Genomic DNA, 21,976 nt, shown 5'->3' with positions numbered 1-21,976 from the left:
TGGGGCCATTATTGAGTAAAATAAGTGTTACTTGAACACAAGCACTGCAATAGGACAGTCTATCTGATGATAGTTGATCTCATAACCAAGAAGGCTACTAAGTGACTAATGGGTGGTATCATATACAGCATGGAGATGCTGGACAAAGGGATGATTCATATCCTGGGCTGGATGGAATAGGACAGCAGGAGATTTCATCACACTACACAGAATGGTGTGCAACTTAAAACTTATAAATTGTTTATTTCTGGAAATTTACATTTAATATTTTCAGACAGCAGGTAACTGAAGCCGCTGAAAGCAAAATTGTGGATAAAGGGGGACTACTGTATATATGATATCTCTGGAATTTGAGTTCTTTTTCTGGGAGAATTTGGAGTTGAAGGATTTTCCCCAGTCCTGCTCATCTTTGGGAGCAAGCTGTACTCCAGCTTTCTTGGGAATCCATAGGGGTTCCACAGACAGAGAAGGTGGGAAACACTGGCGTCCAATTTGTTTTTCCCTTTTCTCCATCATTAAGGAGGCGCCATCTGCCAAAGAAAGATTGTCATCTATGTCCAAATTATTTTCTCTGAGCCTGTATGAAGATGAATGAAACATTTTCTAAAAACGTGGAGGGAAATTAGCCTTCAGCCTTCTCAAATACGGTTTCTCTGAACACAAATTCCTATCCATCTTCTGATGGATTGCTTACTGGTACTAACTAATGGCAACAGATCGTTGATAAGCTTGGGAGCTCACATTGGAGAAACACAAAACAAACAATTTCCTGTGATTTTTGTTGAAATGTTTCCATTTTAATTTTAAGTCTTCATTTAGTGTAAAAATCTCTTCTAGTTAGGCAAGAGAAGCAGCTTTATTTCCTGGCAAAACATCCTTTTGCTTTGGCCACTGAGTAACCCTTAAAAAGAATACAGTATTTACAAACAAGGCTTCTGGGATGTTCTCCTGTACTTCCTTGTCCTCTCATAGTTGCAAATGCCTCTTAAAATAGCTTTGCAAGTGCCTTTCCCACGTTCCCCAGGAGTACATCACATTCCAGTGTAAGTGACAGTGGTCTGAGAGAGCATTCTGTCACCTCATTGTGAATTTCTCTGGACCACGAAATGCCCAGTGTCCCAGGCAACACCAGCTCCTCAACTCGCCACCAATTGCTTCTCCTCTCCACTTTCCTTTGATATAAAACAAAGCAAAAAGACAACCAAAAAAAATGGGCACTTCATTCCGAAAACATTTGTGGCAAAGCTAATTACATTTATGTTTATCAGGACTTCAGGATGAAGTAATCTGCTATTTGGAAGAAAAGTACATTGACAGAATTAGGAGAGATGACATCAAAATACAGCTTTTCTATTTGTCTCTTTTTTTTGCTCTGAAGACACTGCATGGACAATGTTTGCCAATTTGGCAGTAGAGGTGACAACAGAGTTTGCCAATGACCTCAGGAAATGGGGAAGCAAAAGAAAGAAGTGGATTTTGATTCTATTTCTAAAAGGCTTTATTCATCATACTTTCTTCTGCTTTTTAAAAGCTGTCATACATCTCTAAGGAACAAATACATTGTGTAATTTATTTCCAATTATTTTGTATTACATAAAATTAAAAGGTTGAGTTGATATCTTTTTATAAGTATCAATATTATTTAAAAATATAAATATTGATCCAAAAAGATACTGCAAGGATTAGTAAAATCGTAATTATCTACATGCAATTCAGTAACAAAAATTAATGGATGAGGTCTCCCAAACTTCTGGAAATCAGGAGAGTAGATACTCTCAAGATTGGAGTAGCTCATTGAACCAAAGTTGATTCTCAGCAGGGACCCAGAAGAACGACATAATGGTTGATCTCTGTTCTGACAGGCTGGCACCATGTCGTATCCGTCATTAAAGTTTTCATGGTTACTCATGTTTGAACCTCAGGCTTTCCGACAAAATCTTACCATTAAATCATGAGACCCCTTTGTAAAACGTCAGGAGAACAGAGGAAGGGAGGTGGAAAAAGAATCAGAAGTTCCATACAAATGAGGAAGAATAACAAGGGGGTTTTTATAGTCTCAGATCTTTCTTAGAAGGAATTAAACTCTAAGATTAAAAATAATCACGTGGAACATTTCATAGGAGTAATCATGGTAGGGTAATGATATTGACAATGGGTTGGGGGGCAGGATGTTCAGACCCCAAAGCTGAATGGTTCTATCACCTCAACTCATTATCACCTACAGGACAACCACTACTGTTTCTTGCTCACAGTCTCCTTAACTGCAAAATAAAGGTGTCAGACTCGATGATGTTGAACATTTCACTAAATTCTTGAATCTGTGAAGTCGAAGGAACTAAAGGCAAACTGACAATGGTACAGTAGTCTCCAAAGTGTATATTCTTAACCACTACTTTATACTACCTGGCAGTGGAGTATACCAGAAACTCAAATCAGGGGAAAAGGTTGAAACCTTATCTTTCTTAGTGGTGAAGAGGTGGTGAAGGTCAGTCAGTGGTCTTCCTACTTCCGGGGAGCACAGTTCCACCATAACTGCGGAGACTGCAGCAGTGCTGTTAGGAGGGATGCTAAGTCTGCATAACAGAGGGGGAAAGTGGGCATGTGAGTGTAGTACCTCTCCTTCCCCCATGGATACTCCTGTGTGATGATAACAATGAGTCAGGTAAGAGGGATAGCGAGGGCACAAGGGTTAGTGTTATGCACAAAACAGGTGTTCTGCCAATATCTCTTGAATGAAGGAATGAATAAAAGAACAAATAAATGAATACTCCAATTCTGTGTGTAAGACCAAAGTTATAGTGTGGCAAATTATCCAGAATGGTATGTAGGTTCATGATGTAAATTAATCTCCATCTTTGGTCATATATCTTGTAGATAGCATCAAACAAAAAGAGTCAGTGGTCCTGTAAATCCATCCTAGAGTCGGGGAAAAAAAGTGATCTGTTTAAATCACATGTGATCTGTCCTAGCTAAAATTTGTTTCAATCATTTTACATATAAAAACAAACAAGTTGGGTCCTTTTAAAAGTTCATGTGCTAGATATTAATTAGATTCAGCTGAAATAAAGTAATAATACTATATAGCTAAAAAGATAGCCCATAGGACATTTTGTTTAGGCTTCAATGAAGGGTTGGTTTCAAAAGTGAGAAGATTTGTCAGAAGGGAAGCTTTATACTGAAAGGAAAACTTTACCTAGAAAGAGAGTTTCTTTGAGATATTTCAGACAATGATGACTTGCTGTTATGAAACCAAGAGAAGGAGATTAGGGTTGAAAGAAACTTTGGACTTTTAGCAGACTAGTGGCATAAAATCATCACTAAAAAATATTTATTGAGCTTTGCTATGAGCCAAGCTTAGAGCCAGGCATAAGATTCAATGCCGAGAAGAATTAAAACAAACAAACAAACAAGAAATCTTGCCCCTATAGAGCAGGTTTCTTCTAATAAAACCAAAGAATATCCATGACAATTTCATCGTGTGAAGAAGCTGAATATAAGATGTGTGTAAGTAGAAGAGTGGGTCCAAGCAAAGATACTAAAAGTCAAGTTAAAAAAGTGGGTACTATTAGCTGCCCAGTGCAAGGCCACATCTAAGCGGCTGGAATGACTAGACCAATATATCGAACAGCATCAATTTTCCTAAAAGCAGAGAACAGAGAAAAGCACACAACCCAGAGGCATACGAAACAACCTCTCAGACTTCTCTTACTTCTAGTGCTTATAGTGTTCCATTTAGGGGTCAGTAGACATATCTTGAATAAGTTTTCAGCTTTTTTACTTAGCTTCATCATGAGCATGACTGCTAAGTCTTGGAAGACCAATTGGTAATGAGAAATGGGAAAGAACAGTTCTGGGATGTCCTTTTCTCCCTCTCCTTGTATTTAAAGACTCAAGGGAGCACGAGCGTTTCCAAAATGGATAAGCAAACCATTTAAATCTCTCAAGAAAGAGGTGAAGATTTTTGTGGCCTGAATTACAAAAAAGCATCTTATGAAAAAGTTAATAATGGGAAAATAAAAATAGTTAAATAAAACCCACAAATGCCAAGTAATGATACTCTTTTCTCACTAAGTGCTGAAATAAGGGTAGGGTGGGTTAAAGGAAGAAGAAAAAAGAGATAGAAATAAAATATTCAGAATATAAGTTCTTTGGCTATTATTGGAAAGTTCCAGAATTTAAGAACATGGAAACGTAAGAGTAGAGAAAATCCAATACAAGAGTAAAATAATATACACGACAAAATGAAAAGACTATTTCTCTAACGTGTAGCTAAAATTTACCTTCAAGAAGTAAGGGAAAACATTTACTGATTTAATGAAAATACCAAAGAAAAACTAATGCAATGGAATATTATTCAGCACTAAAACGAAATGAGAAATCAAACCATGAGAAGACATGGAGGAAACTGAAGTGCATATTACTAAGTGAAAGAAACCAATCTGAAAAGGCTACACATGGTATGATTCCAGCTATATGACATTTTGGAAAAAGCAAAACTATGGAGACAGTCAAAGGACCAGTGGTTGCCAAAGGTTAGGAAGGAGGGAGGGATAAGTTGGGAGGAGCACAGGGGATTTGAGGGACAATGAATCTCTTCTTTATGATACTATAATGGTGGATACATGTCATTAGACATTTGTCAAAACTCAAAGAACATACAACACCAAGAGTGAACCCCAATGTAAACTATGAACTTTGGGCAACTGTGATGTGTCAGTGTAGGTTCACTCATTGGAACAGATGTACCACTCTAGTGCAGGATGTTCATAGTGGGGAAGGCTGTCAGTTTTGGGGGGAAGAGGGTATCTGGGAACTCCCTGTACTTTCTAGTCAATTTTGTTGTGAACCTAAAACTGCTCTAAAAAATAAAATCCATTAAAAAAAACCAAACTAATGCAGTAAGAAAAGTTATCTTTTGATAATTATACAGAGTAATGAAAAAATAAGTTTGAATATTAAATAATTGAACTGTTGATATCACTTCATTTTCAATTATATTGGGAAAGTAAAGTAAGAACACACGAGAGCTTGGGAGGAAAAAATAATTTTAAAAAGTAGGCAAATATTTGCTGCAAGTGGAGTGAATAAGTCACATTAATTTAATTAAAAGAAGCAAATAGGGATAATGACCTTTAGAAGATCTGACCAGTATATGTTGCAATGATTTCCATGATCTGCAATTCCTAAGTTTTAGGGAAATCAGCTAAAGGATTTACAGCCACCATCAATTATTTCTGAAAATGCATCTCCCACCAAGAGGTGCCAAAATAAAGAAATTGGAGCAATATCTATCAAAGGAGAAGAGAGCAGGACTGCCAATTATAGCCAACAGTCTAGATTCAATGTCTACTAAAATAACAGGACTAAACCAGAGGGAAAAATATAACAAACCTTGGGCACTGACAACGCTGCAGAGAGGCAGGAGCAATTACGTAGCTGAGGATTGAGAAATGGAAGAAAGAGTCAAGAGGAATGAACCATGGGAACTTGCATTGTGATAAAGAAGCCAAAATAAGCCAGTGCACATCAAAGTGGAAACATCTGACAACCTTTCTTCCATGAAAATGACCCCTGGGATTCTATCTGAACACTTCAATGATAGAAAGATGTCATTTTATTTTGTTTGAATATAGAAACTTGCTGGAAAATAAATATGACCTCCTTTCTGTATCACTGCTTGAAAATAAAAGTAATTTGCATTTTTAGTAAATTCCAACAGAGATAGAAGCCAAGGAATCTCCTTATAAATGGAGGAACTTTAAAGAAGAATGCTGAGGATGTGAATTTCCTGAAGAATGTGTTATGTAACTAACAAATTGCAAGGGAGAGGAGCAATTATCACTTTAATTAATTAGAGCCCTATTGTAGCTCCCTTGCGAAAGATAATCCTTGATTAAAAGTGTCAGTATATAAAAATATTGACTGATATTAAAATGTAAGAGTGTGAAATTTCAATTAATTGTAAAAAATTAGCTGGTATTATCATTTACCAATAGACACTAATGATTCTCAGGAGACTTGAGACATACAAACAGAGTTGACAATGGACATGTAAACAGGAACAGAATTAATCCACTGATGGTTCATCCCTTGGAATAATTAACTACTTTGGCCTTTTGTTTTTTACCTGCAATGCAGAGGTTAATGTAACAGCAATTGTTTCACAGAGGAACGGAATAGATAAAACAATATGAATAGAAGCAGATTAAAAAATAACATTTTACTAACACATAGTGTTTTCACAGCCAACATATCAATGTTTTATAGATATTGATGAAGTTACATATCATGCCTTAGAAATTCTATACCTGGAAGCCTTGCTGAGACTCTTTCCCCCTCTGTGCCTAAAAAGATCTCCCCGGGGACTGTGAAGGATCAAGCATTTTCAAACGTGAAGGTTATAATGTGGCTAAGCCAGGAGGTAAGTGGCCAAGACAGATTCCATCTCATCTGAGACTGATTCTCTAACATAAACTCTGTTTCCATGATTCCCTTTTCTGAACAGTGACTCAAAGTGTGATGAGCCTCTATTTCTTTTTCTTCCCTATTTCTTTCTCCTTGGCTTTATCAGAATTAGATGCCAAATAACATAATGGATATTCTCTTAAAGAAAGTGCTTACGGTATAGTAAAACAAAACAAACAAAAAAACCCCAAATTTTTAAACTCATCGATTTTAGACATGGACTGATGCCCAAAGGAATAAACTCACTCTTAGACCCAGAGCAACCTACTCAGTGTCAAGAAACACCAGTTTCTACACTTCAAAGAAAAAACAACAAACATCCACCACATAGGGTTGGCGTGAGGTATAGGAATAATATATGTAAAGAAATGGCACAGGTCCTAAAATTTGGTAGACACTCAAGAAAGAGCAGCTGTTGTTTCATTGTTTTTGTTGTTGTTCTTACTGCCACGGAAGAGTATCTCAGCCAAAATTCTGAAACGTTCCTTAATGTGGAAATATCCAGTCGTGGAAAAGATCCAGTCATGCTCACTTTAAAATAGCAGAAAAATGGTGACTTCTTGTTTACCTTTGAATGACACCCAGTGCTCAGAGACAACAGAAATTAAACCTACAGCATCTGCCACTCTCCCCGCCTTCAGTACTCCCAGAACACAAGACAGAAGGTGAAAAAAAGTCTGTACTAGTTGGGCTTACATATGAACACATAACTGGCCACTCCGCTGATAAAATCGGATAGAAAAGTACTTTTGAGGATGAAGCAAGAAAACAGCTGACAGATCTGGGAAACACATTGGCCCTGAGGCTGCTCTTTACCTTCTCCCTAAAAATGAAACCAAATGCCGTGATGCTCTCCAAAGAACACAAAGATGTAGCGTTTTCCTCTTTTCATGCCAGTTGTGTGGTGGAAGCCTCTTCCGCGTAGCAGTCCCGAGGAAGGCAGGGAGTATTAGAAAAGCTTCCTTGTGTTCAACGATACGAAATTGCGTGTGAAAACTATGTTCTTCCCTCTACCAATAAAATTATTATATGCTTAACTTTTCTGAAGAGTGAGAAAAATCAGCCTTCAGGTAATTCTTTAGCTCTCTATCTCATGCCTTCTAAAGAGCTCCTCAGTAGTTAATTAAATAATCAAGAAAAAATGGGCTCGTCTCTCTATATTATTCTGTGTTGTTTGTCGACTTGGAATAGTTGTGGAGGTAAAAAAAAGCTTCTTTGCTTTATTCAAAGTGGAAGAATCATCTTCACGACCAAGGGTGAGGAATAGCATCAGGAAAAATCGTTAGAACTTTCCAATTTCTAGAAGAGGTATTCTATCAGTCAGTGACTGGGGATCAGCACAGTGCACCAACATTCTGCAATAGTAACAGTGAAATGTATCCCCATGACAATTCCCTCACTCCCATGAACGGCTCCACTAGGGCCGTGAGAGAGGGAGTGGAAGAATGCCAGGCTCTTGGTCCCACTAGATTAGTAATGAAAAGCCTAGACAGAACACTAGATAGGAGGGAGCACAGAGGAACTTTGGACTCATGAAGCTATCTTCCCAGGCAGATATCAGGGAGAATGAGGACTTGTGGACAGGGGAAAAATGAAACAAGGCATAGAAAAGAAATCACATGCTTATTTCTTAAATGGCCAGGACTGATTTAACTCTAAGAACATTAATTACACAGATGGGGGTTACCCCATGTAAACAAACAGGTACAGGTATCATACGACATGGAAGAGAAGCATCTTTATCCATGGCTGTCCTCCTGAATTGTTATTCATCACCCACACTGGACAATCAAAAAGTCTCTGGCCACAGCTAAGCTCTCAGTCTCGATGGCCCACACAAAGTAGAAAGCTCATGTGATGATATTGGCAGCAAGATGTGGGTTGAGCATCCTATCTTCGTTCCTTTTCAATGCCCCTTATATGCCTATTCTTCAATTTGGTATTATTTTAATGTTGTCCCGTGATTATCTACCTCAGTATCACCTGAGGTACTAGTTAAAAATAGAGATTCCTACGTCTGACCCCAAACCTGCTGACTCAAAGTCTTTGCAAGAGGAGTAGAGTATTTCAAGAACTCAGCCAGTGAATGAATCATTTTTAAGAGACTTCTTAGAAGACAGTAGTGACTTAACTAATTCAGAATCTGGCTATTCAAAGCACTCTACCTCATGACTATGAATATTGACTGCTGAAAAAGTGGGTTCATCTCTGCCATGAGATCAACATTCAGTATATAGGGTCCTCAACCTCAGAAAAGAGAAGTTCTGCTTTTCTGAACCCAGTATATACAGGCAACTTCAAAATACTGCCCTGCTACCACACTCTTTGCTATTTATTTTCACTGATCTTAAAAACATAGATCCTTAGTTTTGTTATTATGTTTGTTGTTACATATTATCCATGGACTGGAAATTTGAATTTAAATTGGTGTTTAGCCTATAGAGATGCTTACAACTTCTTTGATACAATAAAATGGAATGGGGACTAGGCATATTTACAGGGTAACATATTATCTGTGCAAAATATTAGAGAAAACAAAGCTCCATATTTCCAATACATTTGAACTGTATATATTTATAAAAAATATGGCCTTTGTTCTCATCTCAGACCTCATCAGCATCCCTAACAAGTTCTAGTTGGTACTCTACTACCAGGACTGGGTAAGATCATCCAAGTTGCTTAGCACTTTTACAGGTTAACCCTTTTGTAAACAGTTTAGTTTAATATCCAAGAAAACAGTTCAGCCAGCCCCATAGAGCTCTTTACAATGAAAAAACAAAGTTTTCACCTTTCAAAGAACTTTGCCGTGAATATTAAGTGCCAAAAATGTCTTTATTGTTATATTGACTGTGCATACCACAATAACAAACATATATTGAGTACCTAGAATGTATCAGCCTATGTCCCTGACTGTGGGAGATTAAATGATATAAGATGTAAAATATTCAGCAAAACATTTGCCACATCATGGCCTTTCTTAGCTATTATTACTAGTTTGGTGGATAGCTAGTGTAAGTCGTGCTTATCATTGCTTTTTAGTATTGTAATAATAGTAAATTAGATGAAGAGGAGCAAAAGAATAAAGAGAAAAAGAAGTACGTTAGCCAACAAATTAATAACATTTACTCTGTGCTAGTCATTCCACTAAGCTATTTCTACGTATTACGTCCTTGAGCTGTGGGGGAAGGCAGAAAGGGCTGGTAAGGCTTGGCAAAAAGGCTTTGATCAGTTATGGAAGATCTCATGTGGGTTTGATTTTAGAGTTTATCCTAGATAGTTGAGAGGGAAGAATTTCTAACAAGAGAATAACATGTTCAGATTTGCATTTCAGAAAGGTCATTCTGGCAGTGTGAGGCATGGATTGTACTAGGGAAAGATTGGAGGTGGGAGACTAGTTAGAAACATAAGGTTCTGGTGATAGTTCATGTGAGAGATGCTAAAGGTCTGCAAAAGATGTGTGGATGGAGAGGAGGGGATGAATTCTAGACAAGTCTTAGAGACAGGTGTGTCTTGGTGACACCAATAGGTGGTGACAGTAGAATTTGGAGAAGGAAAGAAGGCACGTTTGTAGCATATCAGCCTCACTTCTAATTTGTCATGTAATTTCTGATTACTAATAATGTGCAGATTGATATTACTATTCACATAATAATACAGAGTAAAACTGCCAAGTTTATCACATAACACAACAAGGAATTATATATATAATTTAATATAATATATATAATATTTATATATCCTATCCAGCAAGAAAATGTTCCCATTCTAAAGACTGAAAACTTCTATTTTGAAGTCTTAAAGACTTAAACATGTAGAAGATTCCATCAGATTTCTTTTTTTTTTGAGGAAGATCAACCCAGAGCTAACATCTGCCACCAACCTTTCTCTATTTTATATGTGGGATGCCTGCCACAACAAGGCTCAATAAGTGGTGCTAGGTCCGAGCCCAGGATCCGAACCAGCGAACCCCGGGCCACCAAAGCAGAGTGCATGAAGTTAACTGCTAGCCACCAGGCCGGCCCCTCTATTAGATTCTTCTTCCTGAGATATCTCAATGGAATCTCTTTGTCTCCTATAGGAACATTTTCACAACAACGTTAAACACATAAGGCTATAAATATCCCCCCTCACCTATAACTTTCTAGAATTCTTCATAGCAAACAGTAGTCAATATGCCCAGGCAATGAACATCTTCTATTAATCTCTTTGCTTAAAAATATACTAATTAAAAGTCTTTGTTGTTTTGTCCATTTCAAATTACAATCAAAATTGAAATTCTCTCAAAGTTTTAAAAATGATGTGCTCCAGAGTAATGTGCTTTCTGTTATTGAACACCAGAGGGCATCACTCAGTGGAAGCCTGGATTTGAGAGAGAGGGAGGAGAGAGAAGGAATTCCATTGCTAATGAAAGAAACCGATTTTTTAGCATGTAACCTTATCCACCATGAAACATTCCCATGGTAACAGCACCAGTTAAGATGATTGCATATTTAGGTCACAGTATAAAAGAAGGAGCTGGAACATGTGGGGAAAAAAATGGAAATGAAATAAAGACAAGAATATATAAAGTGTGGAAGAAGGCAAACCAGCCAGAACCTACCTCACCCTTGGCTAATAGTTTCGCAAAGTCATGTTATGCCTTTCAGAGCCAAGGTGGATAATACATTATAACTAAAGTTACAAGTTTCCATTGAAATTTAGAACCTCAGTGCCAGCAATCTTAAGAAAGAAAGTGCAGCTCATTCAGCATGGCGAAACGAAGAGACAAGTAGACTGGAAGGGAGATCCGTGTGTCCTTAGGCAGTTCTTGGTGAGCTGAATCACGTTGTAAAAGCCTCTTGATCCACTTCAACACCCATTATGAGTTAAACCAGAAGATATCAAAATTCTCTTCCATCCTTTTGCACCAGACGAAAGAGAATCTTGGTATAGCTATAGGTGGAAATAACATCTGCCAAAATATCAGGTAATTTCTGTGCCTTTGTTTGCCTCTGCCAGAGGCATCACTGATTAAGCAGAACAAGCATGTTGTGCCAACTAAGAACCTAGTTGGCACTGAATCTTCCCTGCTTACTGTTTGGGAGATCCAACAAGAATATGCAGAGTTGAATTAAAGGATGAGGAGAACATGATTAAACTCCGAACACCACGGTTTTGATTTCCCCAAACACAGGAAAACAAGCACTGTGACTATTCATAGAGAGCCCATCAGCACAGCATAAGACAAAGACTGGAGTCCAACAGGCTTGTGTTTGAATCCAGGGACTGCAACTTACTAGCTGTGTGATCTTGGGCCATTACCTGACCTCTCTGAATGCTGCTTTCCTCATCTGTAAAACAGGGAAAATAACACCCACTTGATAGAATTGTTGCAATGAGAAAATGGATTCGTCTATTCACTCATGCAACAAACATTTAAAGCTCCTAGGATGTGACAGACTCTATCTTCCATCCCAAACTAAAATGACCTGCTTCCTTTGCCCCAAACAAAACACACACCACCGCTACCACCACCACCACGTGACCCCGCTGTGCTTTGGAGAATGCAATCAGCACACTTGCTCTGATACCCTTTAATGCAAGCAGCCTCAACACCTGCTAATGAACCAAAGGTAGACCAAGTGGAGACAGGTGATAGGGAATGACAGCCAGGTGGTGGTAATAGTCACAAGGAGGATGTTGACAGTCTTTAACATACAGGAACTCACTGAGGAAAATGACACAGAGTCCGCATCACAAAATGCTCAACTAACTCAATTATTAGTTTAAAGAAGAAAAATAGTTCTTCAAGCTAACTATGTGGCAAAATGTTTGTTAGTCTCTGAAACTACTCAGTAAAGTGAAGAAAGATGAAGATAAGATGAATAGTGGGGCTTGCGTGGTGGTGTTCAGACAATTGCGAACAGGCACTCTCTCACAGGCATATAGACTCCAAACACAGACTGACACAGGTCACGTAGGGTGAACCCAACACTTCTGGGGGCTGTTAAAGGCATACCCACAGATTCTTGCCCTCACTCTTTTTCTTTCTCCTATTCCCTCTTCATTTCCTTTGTTCTCTTGTCCTCTCTTCCTTTTTTGTACTTGCTTTACCTCTGTTCATTGCTGTGGGTCAGAGAGCCATGTGCCTCCTAATCAGTGTGCCTACCCTCCTCCACTGAAGCGGGGGCCATGCCTCCCTGCCAGCCAGCAGGCTGGGGACTGCTGTTTTCACCAAACTTCTGATGCTGCCCCTCCTTCCTGTGCCCTCGGCCTGGGGGCTGCCTGCCTTGGAGCTGGACCTGGAAAATTGCCACTGAATGTACATCCTGATGTTGGTGCCCGGGGGAGTATCTGGGCAAAGAAGGGGATGGGGTCACATATGGGAAGATAGCAATCTCTGACCCCAAAATTGAGAGACTGTGGGGCTTCATTCCACGGGGACTTTTACCTAAGTTTGACTGCTAGTGTCTTCCACATCTGCACCTGACGTCAGTTGAGAGCTGCAAACATGTGCTTTGGGCTCTCTTGAACAATGGTAGGGATATTACAACCTGCCTGTTTTCTCACTCCAACCCCCTCCAGACACCCTCAGGCACACTTAATAAACAACACACCTCTTTCTTCTATAGGAAGACCAAGCATCTGTCAGGAAGCCCACCCTGTACTTCAGGTCCCAGGACTCTCCCCAACTCCCACCCCACCTCATTCACAGAGATTTAAAACAGTAAGCTGATTTGGCTGGAATTTCCACTCCTTTTTAGGCTCAAGCTTTATTTTTCCTTTTTTACTGGCAGAATTGTTTAGCCTAGTAAAGCTTTTACAGTCAATAGAAGTTGCTTATCTATTGTACTGCCACAACTGGGACACATTACTAATAATAGTAATAACAATAAACATTCATCTCACTTTAACTTATTACTTCTTGAGTCCTTAGCTGCCAAATCCTGCAAAGCTGCGACATTGTTGGCACAAAATTCCTCCATCCATTTGACAAGAGTTTCGAAAGTCCACTTTCTGAATTGCAGCCCAATACAGTTCCTGGTGGGGGGTGAGGGAACTGTCTCTCGACCAAATCAACTGGTTTACTTCTATGATCACCCATGCCCTTGTTGTTATGGCCCCAAAGATCGCACACACACGCGCCTAATTGTTTGTAGTTTCTAAAGTGTAGCATCATCCTTATTATTTGCTTATCAATGAAAATGTGCTCTGCCAGATGTTTTTCAATACAGTGTACACGAACATGCAGGTTGCCAACAGCCGCACGATGCGGGGTTGACCATCAGGAGTTTGTGGCTGCCTCACTTTCAGAACCCTCTCAATCCCGGTAAATCAGAATGTCTGGAGCAAAGTGAGGTGCTGGCACACCCCAGGACCCGGCCGTCTGGACTTCCCTAGGCGGGCTGAAGAAAGACTGCGCACGACGGGTGGGTTCTGGCCTGAGGCACAGCGGGGGCGGAGGTCTGGGGCGCCCCAACCTCGGCCCTTTTAAGCTCCGCTCAGTTGGAGCCTGAGCTCTGGAGGACTTTTCGCCCTGAGCCTCCCCCCACCCCACGTCCAACCCAAATCTGAGTTTGTCGCAGGCCTTTCCTGTCGCCCCACGGTTTGTCTCAGGAGACTGGACTGTCTCCCCTCTCCTCCGGCCCTGCCCTTGACCGGGGCCGCAGGAGCTTGGGGCCGTCCAGGGGGGCTGCGTGCCTGAGCGCCGGCCAGTGCGCGGTAGAGTGTGGGGACTTGTGTTTGTGCTGCTGGCTGCGTGTACTAGGGGACGGAAAAACCATACGGCTGGCTGCCACGTACCCACTGCCACCCAGTGCTAAGAAAAAGAGCAAGAAAAGCAAAACAAACCAAAAAAAGAAAAGAGAAGATGAAAGGGAAATAGAAAGTCAATGTGGGGGATTCCAGAGCTTGAGGACTGGGAGGCGCCGTGCTCTTGCTGGGCTCACCGCGCCGGGGCTGGCAGACTTAGAACCCTTGGTGGCCTCAGTCACAGACGTGCCATGGCCATGAACTGACATAAGGACACAGGAGGGCGGCTTGGGTGAGAAGTCAGCGGGCGGCTCCTCTTGCCTTAGGTGTTTACCTCCATTTCTCTGCTCTCCCGCTGCCTCTCCATGCCGAGCGACTCGCCACATATCTCCACACAGCCAACAGCCTTGGTCTCATGGCCTGGGACTGGGGAGCTCGGTGGACCCTCCCTTGGAAGATTTTGTGGTTTAAAGCAGCCTTGAGGACGGCGACGGGCAGGAGGATAGAGAAAGGGATGGGGACGCTGGAGGGGGACTGAGGCAGAGAGGATGTGCCACTCTCTGTGTCAATAATTCGGGGGAATATCTTCACCTCTTGAGATCTCCCCTAGACAAGCCTCCTCTTACCCCGCGGGGGGCGCCCCAGGGGCGCAGGGCAGGTGCACAGGTGGAATTTCTGCGCGATCTACCCTGGACTGCACCTCCCGGGTTCCGAGAGCTGCAAGTTAGCGGCGGTAGCCCAGGTCCGCAAGCGCGGACGGCGAGGGACATTTTGGGTGCAGCGGCCCCCTATCTACGACCCTGGGCGCCGACGAGGTGGCTCAGGGCCCATGGCGAGGTGGGTGTCCGCGAAGCCCAGGCACTGTCCAGGACCTCGCGAGCCCCGAGCTGAGACCCAGTTCCCAAGCCGAGGCGGACAGCCGACCTCGTTTGCGGGGACGAAATGGGATGGGGTTGCAAAAGGCTTCCTCTTCCTCTGTCCTGGGACCCTTTCTTCATTATTATCCCTCCTGCCTCTTGGCTATAGTCCTCGGAGCGCGGCACCAAGCCTCCCTCCAGCCACCCGGCGCAAGAACCTGAGGGGCTGCTCGGAAGGCGAAACTAGGGGACCGCGCCGAGCCGGAGAGGGCCGGGCCTCCACCCCAAACGCCTGGAAGACGGGGCCAGACCCCGGGCAGGAAGGAGCGTGAGAGGCAGGAGAGGGAGAAGCTCTCCTGTCTTTTCCATGACGGCATCTCGGGGAGGGGGAGGGAGGTCGGGTGACAGTGGAGGGGATGGCAAGCTGGAAGAGGGAGCGATGCCTCGGCAGGCGCGGCTCCCAGGCTGCCTTCGCCACATTCCTCCGGACTCAGTGACCCGCGCAATCGCGCCCTCGTCCCGCTCTGTGCCTCACTTGCCCCATCCTGCCCACCCGCCATCGCTGCCTTCAACCCTCCAAGCCCCAGGAGCCAAAGTTTCCGTTTGAGAATCTGCACTTGTGGAGGACCATCCTCCAATTTCCCAACCTCCCGGCCCCGGGTTCTGGGGATTGGGAGGGACCCCGCCGTGCCAGGGCCCCTGGCGCGGGCAAGCTGAGAGCTGGGCAGCGCGGTGCCCTTACCTGCCGCCGGTTTAGCTCCACTTGCCTCCCCGAGCTGCGATTTCCTTGGTGAAGGCTGGCAGGAGCGCGGAGCTCTTCGCGGGTTCAGGGCTGACCCGCCCGGGAGCGAGCTGCGCACCGCTCAGTGTCTGAAGCTAGCCGCTGGCTCGCTTTCTCCCTTGATCTTCCAAGAGAAAGGGAAAAGATTAGTTGGTGCCGCGACACTTGGAGGGGTGGGGCGGGGGGGGGGGGGGCGGGGAGAGAGCGGACCCAAAGGCTCCGGCGAGAGCTGCGGGGCTCGCGCGCGCGCGAACAGAGTCGCTCACCCAACACCCGTCCCAGTCACTTGGCGGATCTGTATCTCCTTCGCGGTTTGGACTGGAGTTAAACCCACGCTGCCCCAGCTCTCCACACCAAACCACCAAAGAAGAAGCAAAAAGGACTTTCAAACCTGTCTTTCACGAAGACGAGTTTGGAGAGCAAAAGAGAACCGAGACCTGGATGGACCGGCGAGCTGGGCGGGATTCATTTCTTCACCAAAGTGCTGGGGAAGTAGTAATCAGTGTGGGAGGCAACACCTACTTCTATGCCTCTGGCAATTTCCTAGTGGGATCTGCAGTTTCAAGCCTCTGGTCAACCCACAGCCTGGTGTGTGTGTGTGTGTGTGTGTGTGTGTGTGTGTGTGTGTGTGTGCGCGCGCGCGCGCGCGCGTGTCTGTGTTCCTGTGTGTGTGTGTGTGTGCGCGCGCGCGCGCTCGCTGGAGCAAGTCTCTGCTCCCGGGCGCCTTTGGTATCGCAGCAGAGCGTGTCTGTGTTGGTGCGTGTGTGTTCGATTAGCTGCAATGGGCGGACACTTTCTGGAGAGAACATTTACAATTTTCTTTCAATATGACAGGATTAGTTGCTATTGAAGGCGCTCCTCCAATGAAATCTTCTCTGCTCTCTGATTTGGCGGTTCTTCTGAGCAAACATGACAGCCTTTTCTCCAGGCTCCTTTCCGCTCCTCTCCATGGCCATCCCCAGAGCCCAGCTCTCCATCTGCAATTTCTACATCAGAACCTATACAATTACCACCGCCACTACTCAGTCCCATTCCTACAAGTATATGATTGCTATAAAGGTGACGTGACTATTGGGAAGAACGCAGTGTTGCTTTTCGATTACCGAAGATGCTTAAACTCAATCTTTCCAGGTGGGAAAATGTTAGAATAAATTCACAATGCTTTGTAAACATATAATCGTGTTGAACCATTCACTGATTGTTACTTGGGTACATCGGCAAATGTGTTAGAGGGAAAGTTAATTTTGGTTTATTATAAAGGTCAGTGACCATGTTTTCTTCAACTAACAGGCGTTGGATTATAAAATATTTATGGTGCTTTATGGAATTTGAGCTATGAAAAAAATTAGGATGCAAACGTTTTGTGTTCTGATCAGCCTTAGGTTTTTATATCTTCATTTTAAGTTCTTTCCAACAAGAGTACTCATTAGTTTTAGGTACTAACCCATTTGATGAAGGTGCAATGATATGGTTCTAAAGTATAGCTGAGGGCAAGACTTGCTTTTGTGAAAGTATAAGAAGATAACATCAATATATGATATGTTGTATAGGCTTCACTTTCTCTCATCCACCTTTGACAATCAGATGAAAAAACTTAAAACCTTAAACTGAATAACACAGAATTAGATCCATCACCTTTAGATCACAAAGACAGGAAAAAAGCAAGTTAAACATGCATTGGTTTAATATATCCAACTAAATTCAGTTCAATTCTCAATGCCCAGGCCTTTGCTAGTTGTCAAAGAGCATACAAAATAGAAAAAGTCACTGCCCCTGTTCTTTCTAAGCTTCCAAGCATATTAGCAGGGAAAGGCACTCATATGGAACATCTATACAGCAGTTGGCAATCAAGATAATTAATTATACAGAAATATAAATTCATTGATAACTTGAAATCCTGTAGCTGGAAGTTTCTACTCTGTCTGATAACTCATAGCTATCACCAAGCAGGACATAGCACAAACTTGATTTTGCCTGATTGAAGTCATCCTGAAATAATGCATTATAATACTGTGACTCTGCCTTCAGCCTCCACACCCTTGCATCCCACCATCTCTGGGAGATTATAAGATATTTTTTAGAGAATCAAGACAGCTCTGCGTTGTCCTGATCTCTACCTCCCCCAGCACTTGGGCCATTACACTAAATATCTGATTTTGCATTTCTTCTCCTTTAGGTGCTCTTTTGAAAATAAATTCACATTGTCCTTCCTTACTCCATTATTTCTGTCTATTAGCCTCCATAAACCCATGGAGTTTCTTGAGTATTTTTGAAAACACACAATCACACACAAAACAAAGCAGAAGAGGAAACAGGAATGGAGCCTGGACCAGCAATGGAGAAAAAGAAAACCCAGTGATCTGTTGCTATTTTGTTCTTTCATGCTATTAGTGCCTTCTTACCAACAGGGCTGCGTACTCCAAAAAGAGCAATAAGGCATAAAGCCAATGAAAACTAACTACTATTTTCTTAAGCTTGAATAAAACAGGGTCCATGAGTAATTGAACTGCTATGTTCAATAGAAATCACTATACTTATGGCCGTTTAGAGAGAAGCTGCAAACGGAAGCAGCGTTTTCAGCAAACAATCCGCAATGATGTGCGTCTTCTTCTTTTAGGTCATCACAGAAGAGACTTTTTAAATGTATATTCCTGTAGTTGTGCCACTCGCTGTGTGATTTTGGAGAAATTATTTAATTGCTCTGTGCCTCAGATTCTTCATCCATAAAAGGGCTATAATAATAGTAATATCTCCTGGGATTGTTGTAAGGAATAACAGAGTTAATTTATGTAAACTTTTCAGAAGAGTGTCCAGCAGATAGCAACTTAACTATAGTTGTAAGTCTGTCAGTGAGGATTTAAAAACACACATTCCTGGGCCAGACCTCTGACCTATTGAATCAGAGTATTTAGGAGTGAATTTTGCTGGTGAAAACCATACTGCTCATCAACATCATGCAAGAAGCGTGTTAAACATCCATCATCATATTGACCCCAAGAAACCCCATTCTTTTCCCCTTCTAGTTTTTCTTTCTATACAAGAAAAGATCATGCATATTCTGGCATTTATTTTTACGTCTTAAGCCAGTTTACTTTCTGAGATAAAAGAATACTCCCCCATCCCAGGAATATAGCTTTACATTTATTAGTAACCCATGGTGTGGAACACTTTCAAAAGTTCTTTGTGAAGACTTTATAGAATGCACCTATGGGTTTCCCTTTATCTACAAGCCTATTTTCCACCTCAAAGAACACTAATAAATTAGTAATTTCCACTTGTGAAGCCAAATTTCATTAGTGCAACCTCATAAAGCCACTTTTGGGCATGCACTGAAGAGCTCTGAATCTTTGAGAAAGTTGCTTTTGAACAAGGCTGTAAATAAGGTCACCGCTAAGGTGAGGAGAAGGGGAGTGAGGGGTCTCATTCCTGGGAAGGTAGTGCATGTGGTACTGTGTCACATTAATTTCAGTGCAGCAATAATTAGATGCACAAATCAGCACTCTGTCATCATAAGTGGATTAAGAGGGTAACAAGTTCAACCTGAGTCATCTCCCACCAGGTATGGCAGCCATAACATTTTCTTAATTTTCTGCTTTCAAAGAACCAAGAAAATGAAGACGAGGACTTTGCGTATATGGGGAAGATGAGCCAAGAGCAGAAGATCTTGCCTGTTCTTCATCTCCCACTCACACAAATGGTTTGAGAGTTGGACTCGGAAACACAGCATTTATCAGCAGGAGGTTTGGAAAAGGTGGGCTGACTTATCTGATGTAGGCCAAAGGAACTGTTCTTTTCCTTGACCTCAGTTTGAAATGTAACAATCCCGGGTTAAAAGTGCACCTCAGCTAGATTACAGTCACTGCATAAAATGGATTCTTCAGTCTCCCTCACTGTTTTGAAATCTTAATAACAGCCCTGTAATAGACACACTATTCTTCTTAGAGTTACTTATTTTCCCTACAAACCTTCCCTGAGAGTCATTTAAATGCTTCTATTCTTCAGCCAAAAAAGATTATCTCTTTTTCTCTGAGGAAATCCTAAGCTTTTCTTTTTCAGAGCCTGCCATAGGAGTTTCCATACACAAATGAGACTGATTCTGAGTGATAATGTTTGGTGACAGTCTAACAATGCTTTGCTATTTTTTTCTTTTCCTCTTTCTTGAAGTTTGGCATCACAGCTGTTTTAAACTCATCCCCTCCTAGCAGTGATGGTGTTATCCAAAGCCTTGAAACATTTACTGCTGCTGAGTCTAAAACATTTAAAATACAGAGCTCTTTTTCAAACAGGGAATACAAAGAAGCTGGGGTGGGGGGGGGGCAGGAGTGAAACACCGCCCTGCAAAATGTTAAGCAGCTGCAATGGTGGTGATAAATCAGCGTTAAGAAAGCAGGAGAAAAAGGCCACAGGGGACACACGTTTACTTAGAGAAGCATTTATTGTATGCACATTCCTCCTTCCAGGAGGAAACGCCCAGCTTCCCTTTAGAGATGAATCTCTTAGACTGGGAGAACGAAAGCAAAAACACTTCAAGCACATCTACCTCAGGGTGTATTTTGACAAACAGCTTAGATTTCCCCTTTTCACACCCCAAGTTAGAAGCTGGAATCTCAGATGGAGATAAGATTCTGTCAAGTTGAAACTGGAAGTCTTATCAGTCTCTTCTCTGCACAGGAAGCTCCAAATTATTTGAATCTATGATGCTTGTGCAGGAAAGAGTGGTCTAGGAATACTCAAAACCTTTTTAGTCTGTAGGGAAACCTAATTTCTTAGAATTAAGAGTGAATTAACCACTTACCCCTAGGAATTCACATAATTTCTCAGATCATATACCCACCTGGTTCTTAAGCTAACTGAAATGGCTTTTCAATGGACAGGTGGAAATGCTAACATATTCCAAAGAAACATATCCTGGGAGCCACCACAACATAGGACAGCCTCCTCACTAAATTTGATCTACCCTCTATTTCTTGAGAGTGACTGAGGTAATTGTGATACACAAAGAGGTGTTTTGCCAAGCAAGACTCAGCTGAATGTGTCTTGATCCTTTCACCCCCTACAGACCTTTTCCCTTTAAAAACAGATTCTTTCTCCTACTAGTGTGCCCAAAGAAGCGTTTTCTAAAGCATTCCCTGATTTACTGTGCCTAATAAGACGGATCCTGGACATTTTGTCCTTTCTTCCTCATTTACCCAGCAAGGTGACTGCGTTTGGGCTTAAGGCCCTCATTTGCAAAATCTCATGGGCAGTGTTCTATAAATCCCTGCAGAAAGGAAGGAAGCAAGACCCCAGGCAAAGTCAATACATGTCCTACGTTCCTACAAGGCTTTTATTGACAAATATTTTCCTAGAAAGTGAGTTAATTTAAAAAGGATGCCCAGTGGCACAGGGGTTAAGTGCGCACGTTCCGCTTTGGCGGCCTGGGGGTTTGCCGGTTCAGATCCCAGGTACCGACATGGCACCGCTTGGCAAGCCATGCTGTGGTAGGTGACCCACATATAAAGTAGAGGAAGATGAGCATGGATGTCAGCCCAGGGCCAGTCTTCCTCAGCAAAAAAGAGGAGGATTGACAGCAGTTAGCTCAGGACGAATCTTCCTCAAAAAAAATTAAAAAATGATGCCCAATAACTGTGTATTGGTAATCATTGAACGTCTTCAAGAGTAACCACTCAAAATCTACCTTTAGAGCTCCACAACTGACACAATGTGCTCTCCTTTATTGATGCCAGGATATGAAGAGACAAATTCTCCCACGTGATGGTAATTCACTGGAAACGTTTCTTTCTTGAGCAAGTCTCATGTAAACAAGCCGCCATTGCCGTGGTTCCTTCTGCAGCTCTGTAAACTGCAGGGACGCTTCAGAGAAGGCCTGCTTGCACCTCTGAGAGCTGAGCGTTTCTCAGAAGCCTACCATAAACTGAATTTGAAGTTTAGAGGTTGGCTCAACAAATATTTATATATCATTCAATATTCTCTTAGATATTAGGGCAACCACCAAAATAAGAAAAGATTCCTGTCCTCCCCAAGCTAACTCAGCTGGAGAGAACAAAATAAACAGAAATGTTGTTCTTAGGCACCTGAGATAAAATCTTGGATGTCATAACCCATTGGAAATTCAGGAAAGTGCCTTAGCACTAAATCAGGG

At 42.2% G+C, this 21,976-nt stretch overlaps 1 protein-coding gene across 2 annotated transcripts in view; it reads right to left on the bottom strand.

The window, feature by feature from the left end:
• Nucleotides 1-16,432, bottom strand: part of CHRM2 (cholinergic receptor muscarinic 2) — a 144,083-nt gene extending 127,651 nt beyond the window's left edge. Inside the window, exons 1-2 of one of the 2 annotated variants that reach the window (XM_014839345.3) lie at nt 16,226-16,432; nt 15,796-15,958 (exon numbers count right to left, since the gene is read on the bottom strand). The gene's annotated coding sequence lies outside the window, so the exon portion shown is untranslated. Of the gene's footprint in view, nt 1-15,795; nt 15,959-16,225 lie in introns of those variants that run through there. The other variant, XM_044779062.2, reaches the window with a different exon arrangement.
• Between the last annotated feature and the right edge of the window lie 5,544 nt (nt 16,433-21,976).

This window comes from Equus asinus, chromosome 1 (assembly GCF_041296235.1).
Source record: "Equus asinus isolate D_3611 breed Donkey chromosome 1, EquAss-T2T_v2, whole genome shotgun sequence".
Taxonomy (NCBI): domain Eukaryota; kingdom Metazoa; phylum Chordata; class Mammalia; order Perissodactyla; family Equidae; genus Equus; species Equus asinus.
This window is presented reverse-complemented; position numbering and strand designations above follow the sequence as displayed.